This window comes from Leopardus geoffroyi, chromosome D3 (assembly GCF_018350155.1).
Source record: "Leopardus geoffroyi isolate Oge1 chromosome D3, O.geoffroyi_Oge1_pat1.0, whole genome shotgun sequence".
NCBI classification, from domain to species: domain Eukaryota; kingdom Metazoa; phylum Chordata; class Mammalia; order Carnivora; family Felidae; genus Leopardus; species Leopardus geoffroyi.
Window position 1 is genome coordinate 29,179,337 of NC_059339.1, and position 16,499 is coordinate 29,195,835.

Genomic DNA, 16,499 nt, shown 5'->3' on the forward strand with positions numbered 1-16,499 from the left:
CTCTGCACTGAGGAAGCTCCTAGTGATGGATGTCTGCACAGGTGGAATGCTACCTAAGCTTGGCCTTCCTACAGAAATCACAATTGAAGTGAGTCCCAAAGGTTGAGGAGAAGTCAGCCAGAAGAGGAGGGAAGGGAATGTCAGGCAGAGGGGATATGGCATGAAATGCAGAATAAGCCTGACAAGCTGCTGCAGAGTGTGGGGAGAAAGGAGGCTTGGGAGAGGGGCAGGGCCCAGCAAGGCACCACTGTGGAAAGCAGACCATCTTCTATAGCTATCTCTGAAGCAAAGGAATGCCACGATCAGATTCACATTTCAACTCCACAAAGCTGTGTGGAATGGGCTTTTGTTAAGACTGGAGGGAACTGTTAAGCTGGAGGGGGCCTTAAGGCTCCAAGGCAGAACTGAGGGCTGGAAATAGGCCTGGGTTAGGGCAATGAATGCACCTTGGTGGAATTCTCAGCCCTATTGCTCATAAGCAATTATTTAATCAGAACAATGGGAAGACACAGTCACCCTTACAAGCACCTTCTGAGAGAGATTAAGAGGCCATGTCACATTGCTTCGAAGACGTCACATTTCACACGTGAACATTTGTGAGATCAAGATGTGCTTTGGTGAAAGGTGTGACTGACGTAATGGGCACCATGTTTGCTTTTGTAGAGATGTGCCACAAAGCAGAAGAAATACGGTAGTGCACCTACACAAAGCCACGAACATAGTGCTGGCTCCCTACCTCCTTTTAGCACTAGATTCTTCAGTCCAAGAAAAACAGTGGTTCACATTCCCTCAGTAGAAACAGACCTCCTTTTTTCTAAAGGGCTTTGAGGTACAGCTGAGGAAAAGGATCTATGGCCTGACTAGTTAGAAAACCCTTACTGTGGCATAGCACAATGATAAAGATGAATTCCCAACTGCCTCCTGCATTCCATCTTTCTTTGTACTGTGACAGAGACAAAAGAGAAAGTAATCCATTCCCTGGATCCTAGAGCTGCCAAGCAATGTCACATCCTCTGAATGACAACGGCCAGCATCCTCTCCCTGCACACCCACTAAAGTCCATTCTCTTTGGGGCTCTGCTTCCAGGTCCCCCCTCCTGGACACCTTCTTGCACCCCTCCTCAGACCACATACAATACCCCGTTGTCACTCTCTCCACGGAGCCATGACAGTTGGCCCCTGTCCCCTGCCTGGGGTTGCTGATCTGACAACTGCAGCACAGTCTGCATATAGCAGGAATATTATTCTGCATATAGCAGGAATAAAGAGTCAATCTCAGAAGCTGGATTCTGACCAGGTGTGGTAAGGTAGAATCCTCCTCCCTTGCAACAGAGGAAAAGATTCCTGGAGGAGCCCACATGTGGAACTTAAAGTCCAAACAAAGAGCAATGGCCAGAAAGCAGCAGGAAGGGCCCAAATGAGAGTAGCCAGCACTCTCAGTGGCCTTCAGACTTTTGGTTTGGGCTCTTGTCTTCGAGCCTTTATGCTCTGACAGCTCACGAGGCAGATCCAATGATACATCTGTGATGTGAGCATGCCCTGCTGAAATGGAAGCTTGGGGGAATTTGAGGTTTTCACCCAATACACATTGTTCCTGGAATTACTTCTCTCCTGTATAGCCCATTAATACCTGGTTTTAACAAATTTTGGTAAATCTGTAACTAAAAATGAAACATGGGGAAATGTTTGAAACATTTATTAAGTGAAAAAAGTTACAAAACAATATTAAAATATAAGATGGGTGCAAAGGACATGATCTACTATATAGAAAACCTTGAAGATTCCACAGAATAGATGAATTTAGTAAAACTGAATGACACAAAATCAACAAACTTAGTTGCATTTCTATACATTTAACAGTGAAAAATACAAAACAGAACCAAGAAAACAATTCCATTTAAAACAGAATAAAAAAATACTTAGAAATCAACATAACCAAGGGGGCCAAAGAGCTATACAGTGAAAACTAGAAAACAGCGCTGAAAGAAATTAAAGACAGAAATAAATGGAAAGACATATTGTGTTCATGAACTGAAAGGCTTAATTCTGTTAAGATGTCAACAATACCCAAAATTCTACAGATTTAATTCAATCCCTAACAGAACTGCAAGGACAGAGGTGTCTGGCTGGCTCAGTTGGTCGAGTGTGCAACTCTTGATCTTGGGGTTATGAGTTTCAGCCCTGCATTTACTTGAAAAAAAAAAAAAAAAAAAACATGCACACACACACACACAAAACAAAAAACTGCATTGACATTTTTGGAGAAATAGAAAAACCTATCCTATAATTCTTATGGAATGTCATGGGACGCCAAATAGCCAAAAGAATCTTGGAAAAGAAAGCTGGAGTCTTAATGCTTCCTGATCTCAAAACTGACTACAAAGCTACAGTAATCAAAACAGTGTGTTACTGGCACGAAGACAGATAAATAGACCAGTGTGGCAGAATAGAGAGCCTAGAAATAAACACTTGCATTTGTGGTCAAGTGATTTTCAACAAGGGTGCCAAGACCAGTCAATGGGAAAGGGACAGTTTTATCAACAAATGGTGCTGGAAAAAATGAACATCTGCCTGCAAAAGAATGAAGCTGGAACCTTACACCATATACAGAAATTAACTCAAAATGGGCCAAGGACTCAAATATAAAACCTAACACTATAAGACTTTTAGAAGAAAACATGGGGGAAAGCTTCATGACACTAGATATGGCAATGTTTTCTTAGACATGATATCAAAGACACAGGAATTAAGAGGAAAAAAAATAGACAAACTGGACTTCTTGAAAATTAAAACCTTTTTGCCCACCAAAGGATACTATCAACAGAATAAAAAGGCAACCCACAAAATGGGAGAAAATATTTGTAAACCACATAATCTGATGAGGGATTAAATGTCCAGAAATATAGAGAAAGCTCAATGACAGAAAACAGAAAAACCCATTCAAAAATGGGCAAAGGACTTGAACAGATATTTCTCCAAAGATGATGTACAAATGGCCAATAAGCATATAAAAAGATGCTCAACATCATTTGCTACCACAAAAATGCAAATCAAAACCAGAATGAGATTATCACCTTACATCTATTAGGTTGACTACTATTAACAAGAGACAGAGAAAGTAACAAGTGCTGGTGGAGATGTGTAGAAATTGGAATCCTGTGCATTGCTGGTGGGAGTGTAAAATGGGACATCTGCTTTTAAGACAGTATGGATATTCCTTAAAAAATTAAAAATAGGATTACCCATGATCCAGCAATTCTACTTCTGGGTATTTATCCAAAAGAATTGAAAGCACGGTCTTGAGGAGATATTGTACACCCATGTTCATAATAGCAATATTCATAATAGCTAAGAAGTAGAAGCAGTATAAGTGTCCAGTGATGGGTGAATGGATAAGCAAACTGTGGTGTATATATACAATGGAATATTATTCAGCCTTAAGAGATTCTAACGCATTCTACAAAGTGGATGAACCTTGCAAATATTATGGTAATTAACATAAGCTAGTCACAGAAACACAAATAATGTATGATGCCCCTTATATGAGGTCTCTAAAGCAGTCAAATTTATAAAGACAGAAAGATGGTTGCCAGGGGCTGGGGGACGGAGAATGGGGAGTTGTTGCTTAATGGGTATATAGTTTTAGTTTGGCAAGATGAAAAAGTTCTGGAGCTTGGTTACTCAATACTGTGAACATACATAACAGTACTGAATTACACACTTGAAAGATGGTTAAGATGGTAAATTTGGTTATGTGTATTTTACCACAACTTAAAAAAATGCTAATTAAAACCAAACCAAACCAAACCAATCTATGTATCTATATATCTGTATAACTCTACCCATCTACCTACCTACCTGTCTGTAATGTACAGGGGCATGGGAGGGTTATAACAAGTATTAATTAGAACTGCTCAGTATTGAGGGAGGGACCAACATGGCAGAGAAGTAGGAGGATCCAAACTTCCCACGTCTCTCAAAGAAGGGTTGAAGCCAAAGGACTTTGAACCCCAAGAGGCTGGGAGGAAAAGAGACTGAGTCGCTACCAGGGATACACCAGGACAACCTGATGGGCCATAGGGCTACTCCAAAGAACAAATCAAAGCACACCTGGTGGAGGGTCCAAAACACCACTACAAGTAGGGAAATAAAATAACCAAAGTCACAACAACAGAGAGCAAGTAACACTCTCCAAAAAACACCTTCTGAAGGGCGAGGCCCTGGACAGTGTATGACCCCCCCTTTAATATAGCAGTGCTCGCAGGGGTAGAGCACATAATAAGCTTTTAAACACGTAAGGGACAGAAAACTAGCCAAAATGACAAAATGGAAGAATTCTCCTCAAAAGAAATTCCAGGAAGAAATGACAGCTAATGAACTGATCAAAACAGATATAAGCAATATAACTGAAAAAGAATTTAGAATAATGGTCATAAGATTAATTGCTGGGCTTGAAAAAAGCATAGAATACAGCAGAGAATCTATTGCTGCAGAGATCAAGGAACTAAAAAATGGTAATGATGAAATAAAAAATGCTATAAATGAGGTGCAAAATAAAATGGAGGCGGCCACAGCATGGACTGAAGAGGCAGAGGGGAGAATAAGTGAATTAGAAGATAAAATTATGGAAAAAGAGGAAGCCGAAAAAAAGAGAGACAGGGACGCCTGGGTGGCTCAGTCGGCTGGGCAACCAACTTCACTCAGGTCATGATCTCACAGATTGTGAGTTCGAGCCCCGCATCGGGCTCTGTGCTAACAGCTCAGAGCATGGAGCCTGCTTCAGATTCTGTGTCTCCCTCTCTCTCTGCCCCTCCCCCACTCACGTTCTATCTCTCTCCTTCAAGAGTAAATAAACATTAAAAAAAAAAAAAAAAAAAGAGAGGGGTGCCTGGGTGGCTTAGTCGGTTGGGTGACCGACTTCGGCTCAGGTCATGATCAAACGGTTCATGAGTTCGAGCCCCGTGTCGGGCTCTGTGCTCTGTGTCTCCCTCTCTCTCTGCCCCTCCCCCGCTCATGCTCTGTCTCTCTCGGTCTCAGAAATAAGTAAACATAAAAATTAAAATAAAAAAAGAGAGACAAAAAAAAAATCCTGGATCACAAGGGGAGAATTAGAGAACTGACTCAATCAAACAGAACAATATCCGTATCGTAGGAATTCCAGGAGAAGGAGAGAGAGAGAGAAAGGGGCTGAAGGTGTACTTTAACAAATCACAGCTGAGAACTTCCCCAATCTGGGGAAGGAAACAAATACTGAAATCAAAGAGGCACAGAGAGCTCCTCTCAGACGTAACTTGAATCAATCTTCTGCACAACATATCAGAGTGAAACTGGCAAAATACAAGGATAAAGAGAGAATTCTGAAAGCAGTTAGGGATAAATGGGGCTTACCATACAAAGGTAGACACATAAGGGTAGTAGCAGACCTATCTACTGAAACTTGGCAGGCCAGAAAAGAATGACAGGAAATCTTCAATGTGATGAACAAGAAAAATATGCAGCCAAGAATCCTTTATTCAGCAAGCCTATCATTCAGAATAGGAGAGATAAAGGTTTTCCCAAACAAAAACTGAAGGAATTCATCACCACTAAACCAGCCCTACAAGAGATCCTAAGGGGGACTCTGTGAGTGAAACATTGCAAGGACCACAAAGTACCAGAGACATCAGTACAAGCATGAAACCTACAGATAACACAATGACTCTAAACCCCTATCTTTCAAAAACAACACTTAATGTAAATGGACTAAACGCTCCAATCAAAAGACACAGTGTATCAGAATGGACAAAAAAAAAAAAGCAAGACCCATCTATTTGCTGTCTATAAGACACCATTTTAGACCCGAGGACACCTTCAGATTCAAAGTAAGGGGATACAGAACTATTTATCATGCTACTGGAAGCCAAAACAAAGCTGGAGTAGCCATATTTATATCAGACAAACTAGACTTTAAATTAAAGGCTGTAACAAGAGATGAAGAAGGGCATTACATAATAATTACAGGGTCTATCCATCAGGAAGAGCTAACAATTATAAATGTCTATGCACCAAATTTGGAAGCACCCAAATATATAAAACAATTAATCACAAACATAAGCAATCTTATTGTTAAGAATGTGGTAATTGCAGGGGACTTTAATACTCCACTTACAACAATGGACGGATCATCTAGACAGAAAATCAATAAAGAAATAATGGCCCTGAATGATACACTGGACCAGATGGACTTGACAGATATATTTAGAACTTTTCATCCTAAAGCAGCAAGAATATACTTTCTTCTCGAATGCACCTGGAACATTCTCCAAGATATATCACATACTGGGTCACAAAACAGCCCTCAATAAATAGACAAGAATTGAGATCATACTATGCACACTTTCAGATCACACTGCTATGAAACTTGAAATCAACCACAGGAAAAGGTTTGGAAAACCTCCAAATGCATGGAGGTTAAAGAACATCCTACTAAAGAACGAATAGGCCAATCAGGCAATTAAAGAAGAAATTAAAAAATATATGGAAACAAATGAAAATGAAAACACAACAATCCAAACCCTTTGGGATGCAGCAAAGGCAGTCCTAGGAGGAAAATACATTGCAATCTAGGCCTATCTCAAGAAACAAGAAAAACCCCAAATACAAAATCTAACAGCACACCTAAAGGAACAAGAAGAAGAACAGCAAAGAAACCCCAAACCCAGCAGAAGAAGAGAAATAATAAAGATCAGAGCAGAAATGAATATAGAATCCAAAAAAAAAAAAAAAAAAAAACAGATCAACGAAACTAAGAGTTCGGGTTTTTTTGAAAAAACAAACAAAACTGATAAACCTCTAGCCAGGCTTCTCAAAAAGAGAGAGGACCCAAACAGATAAAATCACGAATGAAAATGGATTTATTACAACCAATCCCTCAGAAATACAAGCAATTATCAGGGAATACTATGAAAAATTATATGCCAACAAACTGGACAACCTGGAAGAAATGGACAAATTCCTAAACACCCACACATTACCAAAACTCAAACAGGAAGAAATAGAAAATTTGAACACACCCATAACTAGTGAAGAAAATAAATCAGTTATCAAAAATCTCCCAACAAATAAGAGTCCTGGACCAAATGGCTTTCCTGGGGAATAGAACTGCTCAGTGTCTACTATGATAGTGGATACATGAACCCACATAGGTGAAAAACTGTATAGAACTAATGTGCCCCCCGCCCCCTGCTCCCAATGAATACAAATACAAGTAGAAAAGTCTGAATAAGAGATGGATTGTGTCAATATCAATGTCAATGTGATATTATACTGTTGTTTTACAAAATGTTACCAGTGGGAGAAACTGGGCAAAGTGTACAAAGAATCTCCTAGTATTATTTCATTTGTGTGAGACTACAACTATCTCAATAATAAATAAATACACACATATATATGGTCTGTTTTTAAATATGTGCATGTATGTATGTAGTAATATAAAAGTAAAAGGAAAATATCAAAACATAAGTGGTTGTAAATAAAACTGATTCCTTCTGCAGGTGATAATACGCACTTTTACATCTACAACCAAATATCTCTCTGCACCTAAGCGCTCTAATGTGCAGCTAGCTCCTCTATCCAGCTGTCTACAGACATCTCATCTTCATCTTCTCTACAACAGAACTCCTGATCTTCTGGCTCAAACCTACTCTACCTGTCATCTACCCACTGGCTAAGACCATGCCTGGGACAGGGGAACCAACAGGCCCAGCACAACGGCCCCACCAGCCCCACGACTTTTCTGGCCTCATCTTTTGCCTCCTCACCAGTCACTGGCCCAGAGCCAAGGCCTCCCCTCTGTTCCTAGACTGTGAAGGTGCGCTTCCACCCAGCACCCTGCACTGGTTCCTTCCTCAGCTGGAAGCTCTTTTCCCAGACACACACACAATCCTTTCTCACCTTTTTTTAAGTCTTGGCTCAATGTTGCCCTCTCACTGAGTCCTGCTCTAACCACCCTAGTTGAAAGTATTACTCCTCAACTTGGCACAACCACTCCCAATTCTCATCTGTTTTTTTTCTTAACAACTTTTTATATACTGTATAATTTCCTTTATTGCATGTTTGTCCACCCCAACCACCAGAATGTAAACTCTAAGAGGTCAGCAATTTTTGTCTGTTTCAGTCACAGAGTCACCATGGTACCTAGAGCTGTAGCTTGGCACACAGTAGGCACTCAATAAATACTTGTTAATGGCTGGAGAAAGCCTACAGGAGAGGCCCAAAATTCAAAAAACACTTTCAGTATCACTAACATCCCAATCTGTGAAAAGCAGGCTCCTCATCTCCTGAAGTGGGGACTCAGATGTCACCAAACACCTGCAAGTGGAAGTACAGTCTTGGCTAGCTCACAAAGCCATCTGCTGCTGTTACCTCTACTGCTTTCAACCACAAAAACTTCTCCTCCAGTCTCCTTAAGTAAGCACTACCACAATGACATCTCATAGGTATCAGGTGGCTGAGAGATTCAAAACAGCACAGGAAGGAAGCTGTAGAAATCATGTAACCGTGTGTGTGTGTGTGTGTGTGTGTGTGTGTGTGTATTTGCCACAAACTAAAGAAGAAAGTGACAGGTATATCATTGACTTCTCCAGTACTGTTTGCCAATACATAATCAAGGAAGCTTTGGTAACAGTCATTATCTATTTCTTCATACTCTTTTCTCCTCTATTTTTACAGAACAGATAAATTCCTTAAAAGTTATCTGCAAATGGATTTCTGTAAACATAATAATCTCTTCTATACAGTTCCATTAGAAAATTAAAAGCAATTAAAAACAATGTTCCCACAGGCAGGAAAGTGTAGCTTTAACGATTAAGAAAATAACACTACAGTTGATAATACTGTATCCCATACTTGAAAGATTTACTATCTTAAAAGTTATCTTTGCAAGACAAAAATTCTGTAATTACGTATGGTGATGGATGTTAACTAGACTTATTATGGTTATCATTTTGCGATATATACAAACATGGAATCATTACATTGTACACCTGAAACATTAACGCCATGTTAATTATATCTCCATTTAAAAAAAAGTAAAATATAAATAACAAACCTACAATAATATTTAAGTAGAAAATGCAGAGCAACATTTTAATTACTCCAGTTATATGTGCAATGCAAGATCTGAAGGGAGGCTACACAATAAAAATACTGAATTTGCTATGGTATCAGGGATTTAGCTAAGGTCTTAAAGAATGCAGACATTTTTGCAATGTGTTATGTACACTAAATAAAACGTGTGTGTTTTTTTAAAAAGCACCAAGCCACCCAGTTATTTTTTTCCAAATAGTCTCAAAGACCATTTAAAAAGCTTTAGCAATATGTTTGTTTTCCTTTTTGCATTTTCTATTTTTTCCTAAACTGAACAGATATTACTGTGATAAAAAAAATAATTTTACAAATTAAAAATACCCAATCACAAAATGCTTCATTATCTAGAAACACGTATACACCATAAGATGTATCCTAGTATAATTATATATGGCAACTAGCCAAAATATTGTCCTATTCCTTAACAACAGCTCTAGAATGGAACTCTATAGTGTTTTCAAAAGGGAGAAGATAAAGAAGCTACTTAAATGGGCGCCTGGGGAAGGCCCTGTGTGGTGGCCTCATTTGGTCTACCTCCTCTAATTGAATCCTGGCTCTTCCTCTCTGTTTGCCTTGTTCACAGTCTTACTGATCTCACTGGACAGCAACCCTGCCCTTCACCTGGGAGTCACTCCATTTCACATCCCACATTGTGCCCTGGTGACTATCTTCACAATATATCTGTAACTCAAACTTTCTAGGGAGGTGCAAATGTTCCGTATCTTGAGTTGGGAATGAGTTAGAGAGTGTATTTATTTGACGAAATTCATCCAATTGTCTGTATACGAATTGTCTGTACATTTCACTATAATTTTATAAAATAATGTATGTAAATTATACCAAAAAAATATATACTCATATAGAATCCAGCTGTTTCTCACCAGCACTATTACCTCCATCATCACTCCTTTATCATCACCCTGGTCCAAACCACAGTCATCTCTTGCCTGGATCATTGCAACTGCCTTTTAATGGGTCTCTCAGCCTCCTCCCTTGCCCCAATACCCATCCTAGTCCCCGTGCAGCAATAGGGGGGATTTCTAAGACCCAAGTCAGACCATGTTATTCCTCTGCTCACAAGGCACTGTGAACTGAGGTCTAGCAGCCACCAGGCCCTCCCAGTCAGCCCATTGCTCTCTCCGGCCTCATTCCTTGGTGCTCTTGTCCATGTGCAGCTCCAATCACAAGACATCCATACTATTCCTCAAACCTGCCAGGCAAGTACTCTCTGCCTGTAACGCTCGTCCCTCAGAGGAGCCTTCCTCACCTCCAACGGGCCTGTCACAGATGTAGTGGTACCTGGCTAGGCCCCCTCCCTCCAGGAATGAAGCACCTGCCCCCAGCTATGGGAATGTTGGCAGCCTGTGAAAGCTCCCAGCTCAGACCTTCTCCATAGGGGACCTGACCTCAGTGGAAGAACTGCTTTGACCAAGGTCAGGTCCCCTCCTCAAGAGAGCCTGTGCCCAATGACTGTGGACATGGAAATGGAAAGACCTGGCCCTTCACCTCAATTCAGGACAATTCACAAGGACTAGCTGCAGAGCTAACAAGGTCAGCTGCAGCTTTTGTTGCACTTGCATCTCAACTCACCTTCTCCCTGTCCAGTCCTGCTTCCAGCACTCCCCTATAATTCTTTTTTTTTAATTGTTTTTAACATTTATTAATTTTTGAGAGACAGAGTGTGAGCAGAGAGAAAGACACAGAATCCGAAGCAGGCTCCAGGCTCTGAGCCGTCAGCACAGAGCCTGATGCAGGGCCTGAACCCATGAACTGCAAGATCATGACCTGAGCCAAAATCAGACGCTTAACCGCTTAACCAACTGAGTCACCCAGATGCCCCTCCGTTAATAATTCTGCATGCAAGGCCTCTCACTCTTAAGAGTCTGCTTCCTGCAACAGTCTGCTCACGTTACCTTTGCACTCAGGCTTTCCCAAAGCACCCTACTTAAAATTCTCCCACCCTTGGGGTGCCTGGTTAGCTCAGTTAAGCATCCCACTCTTGACTTTGGCTCAGGTCATGATCTCACAGCTCATGAGTTCGAGCCCTGAGTTCTCTACTGTCAGCGCAGTCTACTTAGGATTCTTTCTCTTTCTCCCTCTCTCTTCCCCTGTCCCCCTCCCTCTCTGCCCTCGCCCGCTGGTGCTGTCTCTCAAATTAAATAAATGAACTTAAAAAAAAAAATTCTCCCACCCTCCAACCCTACCTACCACAGTGCTCCTCATCTGTCGGCTGTTTCTCCACACACTCACCCATCTAATGTTCTCTGCAACTGCTTGTTTATGATGTCTGCTGTCTCTCCCATGTGCTCCTCTCCTCCCTCTCCCTGTCTGCTTAGACAGGACGCTCCCAGCAGATAGCCCTTCTAGTCTCACTGGCTAAATGCATCACATGCTGCTCCTCAAAAGATCCTGCTATGCTGCTTGGTTCACTGTTACACTGCCAGCACTTAGCCCCTGGCACACAATCTGTACTCATTATTTGTTGAATGGATGAATTCACTGAGTGCCTCTCTTGTGCAGGACCTTCTGATGGATGATGCAGCAGACCTGGAGACCACTCCTATGAAGGTCTTTTCCTGGCCTTCAAATGGGGCTTGCTGCCTCTTGTTTGTCTCTCATTATAGTAGCTCTAGCCAGGGCAGCCTCCCTGTGATTTGGTCAATCCTAGGTTAGTTAATGCATCAAAACAGGTATGGCTTTCAAAAGCAGCAAGGTTTGACCCAAATGGGTTTTCTTTAAGCCAGAGGTGTTCTGAACCACTTGCTGTTTGTTTCATCTACTCCCTTTCATAAAATTCTCTCAATCTTCCGCAGGCTTTTCCTTCTGACACTTCCACAGCAGCAGTGCCTTTTCCACCACCACAATCCAACCCCATCAAGGCTCACCCACAAACAAGGCCCTTGTCCCCAGCACTACTGTGGCTCACTCGTGTAGCTCCTGGTTTCCACCTGCATCGTAGAATGTAGTCTGTACGTCCTTCTCTCCCACCTACTACACAGCCTTCCATATATAGGGGTAGCCTCATTTACCTCTGATCACCATGGATCTTCTCTCCAGAATGGCTCAAAGTTTCATCCATAAATAAGTGAAAGATCCACATGTATATTATCTAAGTTAAAATCTCACCCAGTTTTCTTCTGAATCTTCTTCAAATGTATTCTGGTTCTTTTTTTAAATCAACCTACTGTCTTCAGGCATAACTCAATGAGTTATGGAGAGAGCTTGGGTTTCCTGAGCCTTGATAGGTAGCAGGTGAGACAGGTGTTATTGGCTTCATTTAACAAGTCAGGAAATGAAATTAAAAGAACCTCTGTAACACATATTTGGTGAGTAGCAGAGCACAGAGATTCAAGAACAAGACTATCTGACTCCAAAATAAAAGATAAAATTCTCATCTTCACGAAACTTATAATCTAGTTGGAACCATGAGACAAATACATAAAAAGGCAAATAACAATAAAAATGTTCTATCTAGGGGTGCCTGGGTAACTCAGCTGGTTGAGTGACTAACTTCTGATTTTGGCTTAGGTCACGATCCCAGGGTCACGGGATCGAACACTGCATCAGGCCCTGTGCTGAGCATGGAGCCTGCTTAAGATTCTCTCTCTCTCCTCCCTTCTGCCCTTCTCCCCCACTTGCGTGCTCTCTCTCATATTTAAAAAAACAAAACAAAACAAAGTTCTTATGTAGAGCAGGGTTTCTCAATCTCAGCACCACTAACATTTTGGGCCAGATGGTTCTCTACTATGGGGGAATGTCCTGCATGCTGTAGGGTGTTCAGCAGCAGTCCCACCCTCTACCTACTAGATGCCAGTAGCACCCCCACTTCAGTTGTAAAAACCAAAAGTGTTTCCAGACATTGGCCTGTTTGAGAACCCCTGACATAAACAAACTGCAAAGCTTATCTTAACGACCACTGCAATCATAAAATATCACCATTAGGGTCCCTCCCAGGCTGTTCTCAGAGATAAGTCTGCAGTGCCCCTCTAGCAACCACGCAGGGCCTTTCCACACCCGCTGCTGACTTCATTACTGTACTATCCTGCTTGCATTTCTCCTTCAAGCTGACTTATTTATTTTCACCCAGATGCAGTATATGTCTCAGGAAGATGTCTTGAAATCCCTTCTGAAAGGACACAGGGTAGGGGGAAAAATAATCCAATTAAAGGGCAGAAGCAAAAACATACACCATAAAGCAATGTGATTAACTGACAAATTATCCCAGTGTTGAAAATTTGCCAAATGCCTTTTTACAACAATGCCATCAAAGTGTGAGCCAGAGGCCAAGGGAGGACAAGAGTTCTTTCAGTCCTGGCCCTTCTGGTTAGAATGGGCTTCCCTGAAGAGCTGAGCATGAACGCTATCTGCTCAGGGGTGAAAAATTCCAGAAACTCTCAGGAACAAAGGCCCAGGGATGGGAAGAACCATGAATTTCTTTTTTTTCTTTTTAAGTTTATTTATTTATTTTGAGAGAGAGAAAGCATGCACATGTGGAGGGAGGGGCAGAGAGAGAGGGAGAGAAAGAATCCCAAGCAGACTCCATGCTGTCTGTGCAGAGCCAGACCCAGGGCTCAATGCCACGAACCATGAGATCACGACCTGAGCCAAGATCAAAAGCGGATGCTTAACTGACTGAGCCCTCCAGGCACCCCAAGAACCATGAATTTCCATGAAATTTTCTAAAATACAAACTAACCTAACTTATAAGTGAACCTTATTCTGGCCAAGCCTAAAATAAAATTAAATATATATGGAATACAATATCCAAGAACACAGAGTAAAATGGGTATAAACAGTGGCTGGTACATAACTCCTGTGTAAGTAATAAATATTATTAGCTTTTATTATATATCTTAATTTGAGACAGTCTTTCATATTTGAGTACACGGTGAAATAACAGGAACAAATCTTTACATTTCCTCAACTTTACCAAGGCCTAGAAGTGGAGTCACAAGCCTAAGTATTTACAGGTAATAAATGATGGCATCTTGAATCCAGTCTGATTCCATGTTCAAGGCTCATTTCACTGTGATATGACACAACTCAAGATTTATTAATTTACTGGTCACTTTAAAGCAGTGATTCTCAACTGGGGGGGATTCTGGCCACCAGGGGATACCGGCAATGTCTGGAGACATTTTTGGTTGTCACAACTGAGTGTGTGTGTTTGGGGGTGGGGGGTGGTACTGGTATCTGATGGATTGAGGCCAGGGATTTTAACATCCTACAACACACAGTATGGTCCTCACAACAATTATGTGACCCAAAGTGTCAATAGTGCTGAGGTTGAGAAACCTAGCTTAGAGGAAAGGTCTTACCAATATTATTAACCAGGAAGATGGAGACCAAAAGAATGCTTACACGCCAACAGATATTTCTTCCTTTGCCTTTAACCTGCTCTATTCTAGCTGTCCTCTCCACCATGTGTGAATGGATTCTGCCCCCACAGGTAATATGCTGGGCTCTCTGCTCCTTCCCTCTTTGGACTCTCAGACACCAGAAAAAGTATGTTCAAGCCACAGAACGGGTCAGGAGACATGAATGCAGCATCAGGAAGGCAGAAAGTGCAAGGATGAACTCTCCAAAGCACCATGGTCTTTTGGGTTTGTTAATCCAAAGTAAGTGTGATTTTACTGGCCACTAGCCACAACTCTGGCTTCTGGCTAAGCAGCCCCTGTTCCCTGCAGCAACTACTATTCACCACTCTTTGAAAGACTGCTCAGTAGTGATCTAGATCACTATCATGTCCTTCAGATAGTGGTAATCTACCCTGACAGTCCTTCTGAACACTTGAAGAGACAGAGGTTGATTTCAGGATATTTTAAAAGAAAGTTATATCCTATCCCACCAGTCTTAATTTATTATTGTCTCTTAGATTTCGAAAGCACTTTATATTCTACCTTTTTTTGTGTCTACCTTTGCAACCAAAGATCACATTTGTACTGTGAAGAAAGCAGAGCAGATATCATCCTGTTCTATTCTAGGACCATGGAGAGAGAGAGACTATAGCAACACGAGGCCAGAGCCCACTGCTCTGCCCACTCTGCCAGGCTGGGATGTTTGGCTGCTGGCCTGGTTGCAGACTCTCTCTCATTTGTACCTAATCGCTTAAGCATCTTGACATACTTATGCTTACATAGCATAAAACTTGTGTCTTACAAAGGAGTTTATCATAAAGTTAGAAATTATATGGCAAGAAGTAAAAGAGACTGAAGAGGGGTAGACCATACACAAAAATTGATCTAGACAAAGCGTTTTAAAATAAAAATTCCTTCAGATCTTCACTTACACAGCAAACTAGTTCATAACAAAATGTTTCCTTTCCTGACTCACAAGCACCATAATTTATAATTAACGAACATCTGCCCAATTCTCCAGTGAAAGATTTACATGCTACACATCAGGAAATGCTCTTGGAGATCAGCACAGGAGAAATGAAACTCAAGTTCACCACTTTTGCTTTCATGCACAGTAAACCTAATTATGTCTTTGTAAATTATGGAAACCTCAGCATACCTCTTGTACCCAATATTTACCACATACCCTTTGTGTGGGAGGTACTGCTGAGTTTAGCAGGGAATATAGAATGAGGCCCTGCCCTGGGGCAGGGGCTGGGGCTGGGGCTGGAGGGTGAGTAATAAGAAACGTAAACCCACAGGGACAGGGCACATCAAGTGGAATACAAAAGGAGAAATGGGAACAACAACAAAAAAGGTGACCTCATCGGGACACTGAAAAATGAGAAAGATGTCACACAAGAAGATGGAAGGAAAGAGCACTTCTGACTGTAAGGACATACAGTTTCAGTTCAGTTCAGTTGCAACAGTAGAAAACATCCTGGGATTAAGTTCAAAACTAAAAAGCTACACATGTATAAAAAAGGGGCTTCTACTTGCTCTCAAAGAAAACACTAGCTCCCTCTAGTCGCATTGCAAAGTAGAAATGAGGAACAAGACAGAATCAGGGTGACCCTTTTCCTGTCAGCAGAGACAGCCTGGAATCAGGGCTTCAGGCCTTAGGCTGGAGCAGTGCTCCCTGGGCTTCAGTGCTATCAGCAGGGAGATTGGGGGGGGAGGGGGGTGGCTCTTTCTCCTCACCTCCCTGGGGAGCAAAGGCCAATTCCTGCAGCAGTTGTGCCAATCAAGTACAACTATGACAAACTGTGCTACCAGTTTTGGGTGCTTATCTGTACGCAACCAGAGGATTGAAAGAGTCTGTTCCCCAAGGGTGTGCTCTGGAGCCACTGCCACAGGGCTAAGGAAAGCCCTCTCCTAGATCACCACTCGCCTTATGAGCTCCAACCCAAGTCACCCTGATGTCTCAGTACAGAACTAACGTGGTTCGTTCAGCTGTGGGACCTTGGGGCCCGAGCCA

At 41.7% G+C, this 16,499-nt stretch overlaps 1 protein-coding gene across 2 annotated transcripts in view; it reads right to left on the bottom strand.

Moving 5' to 3' along the window:
• LOC123587969 (protein HIRA) overlaps nt 1–16,499 on the bottom strand; it is a 94,605-nt gene that overhangs the window by 77,452 nt on the left and 654 nt on the right. The gene's annotated exons all lie outside the window — the stretch shown is intronic.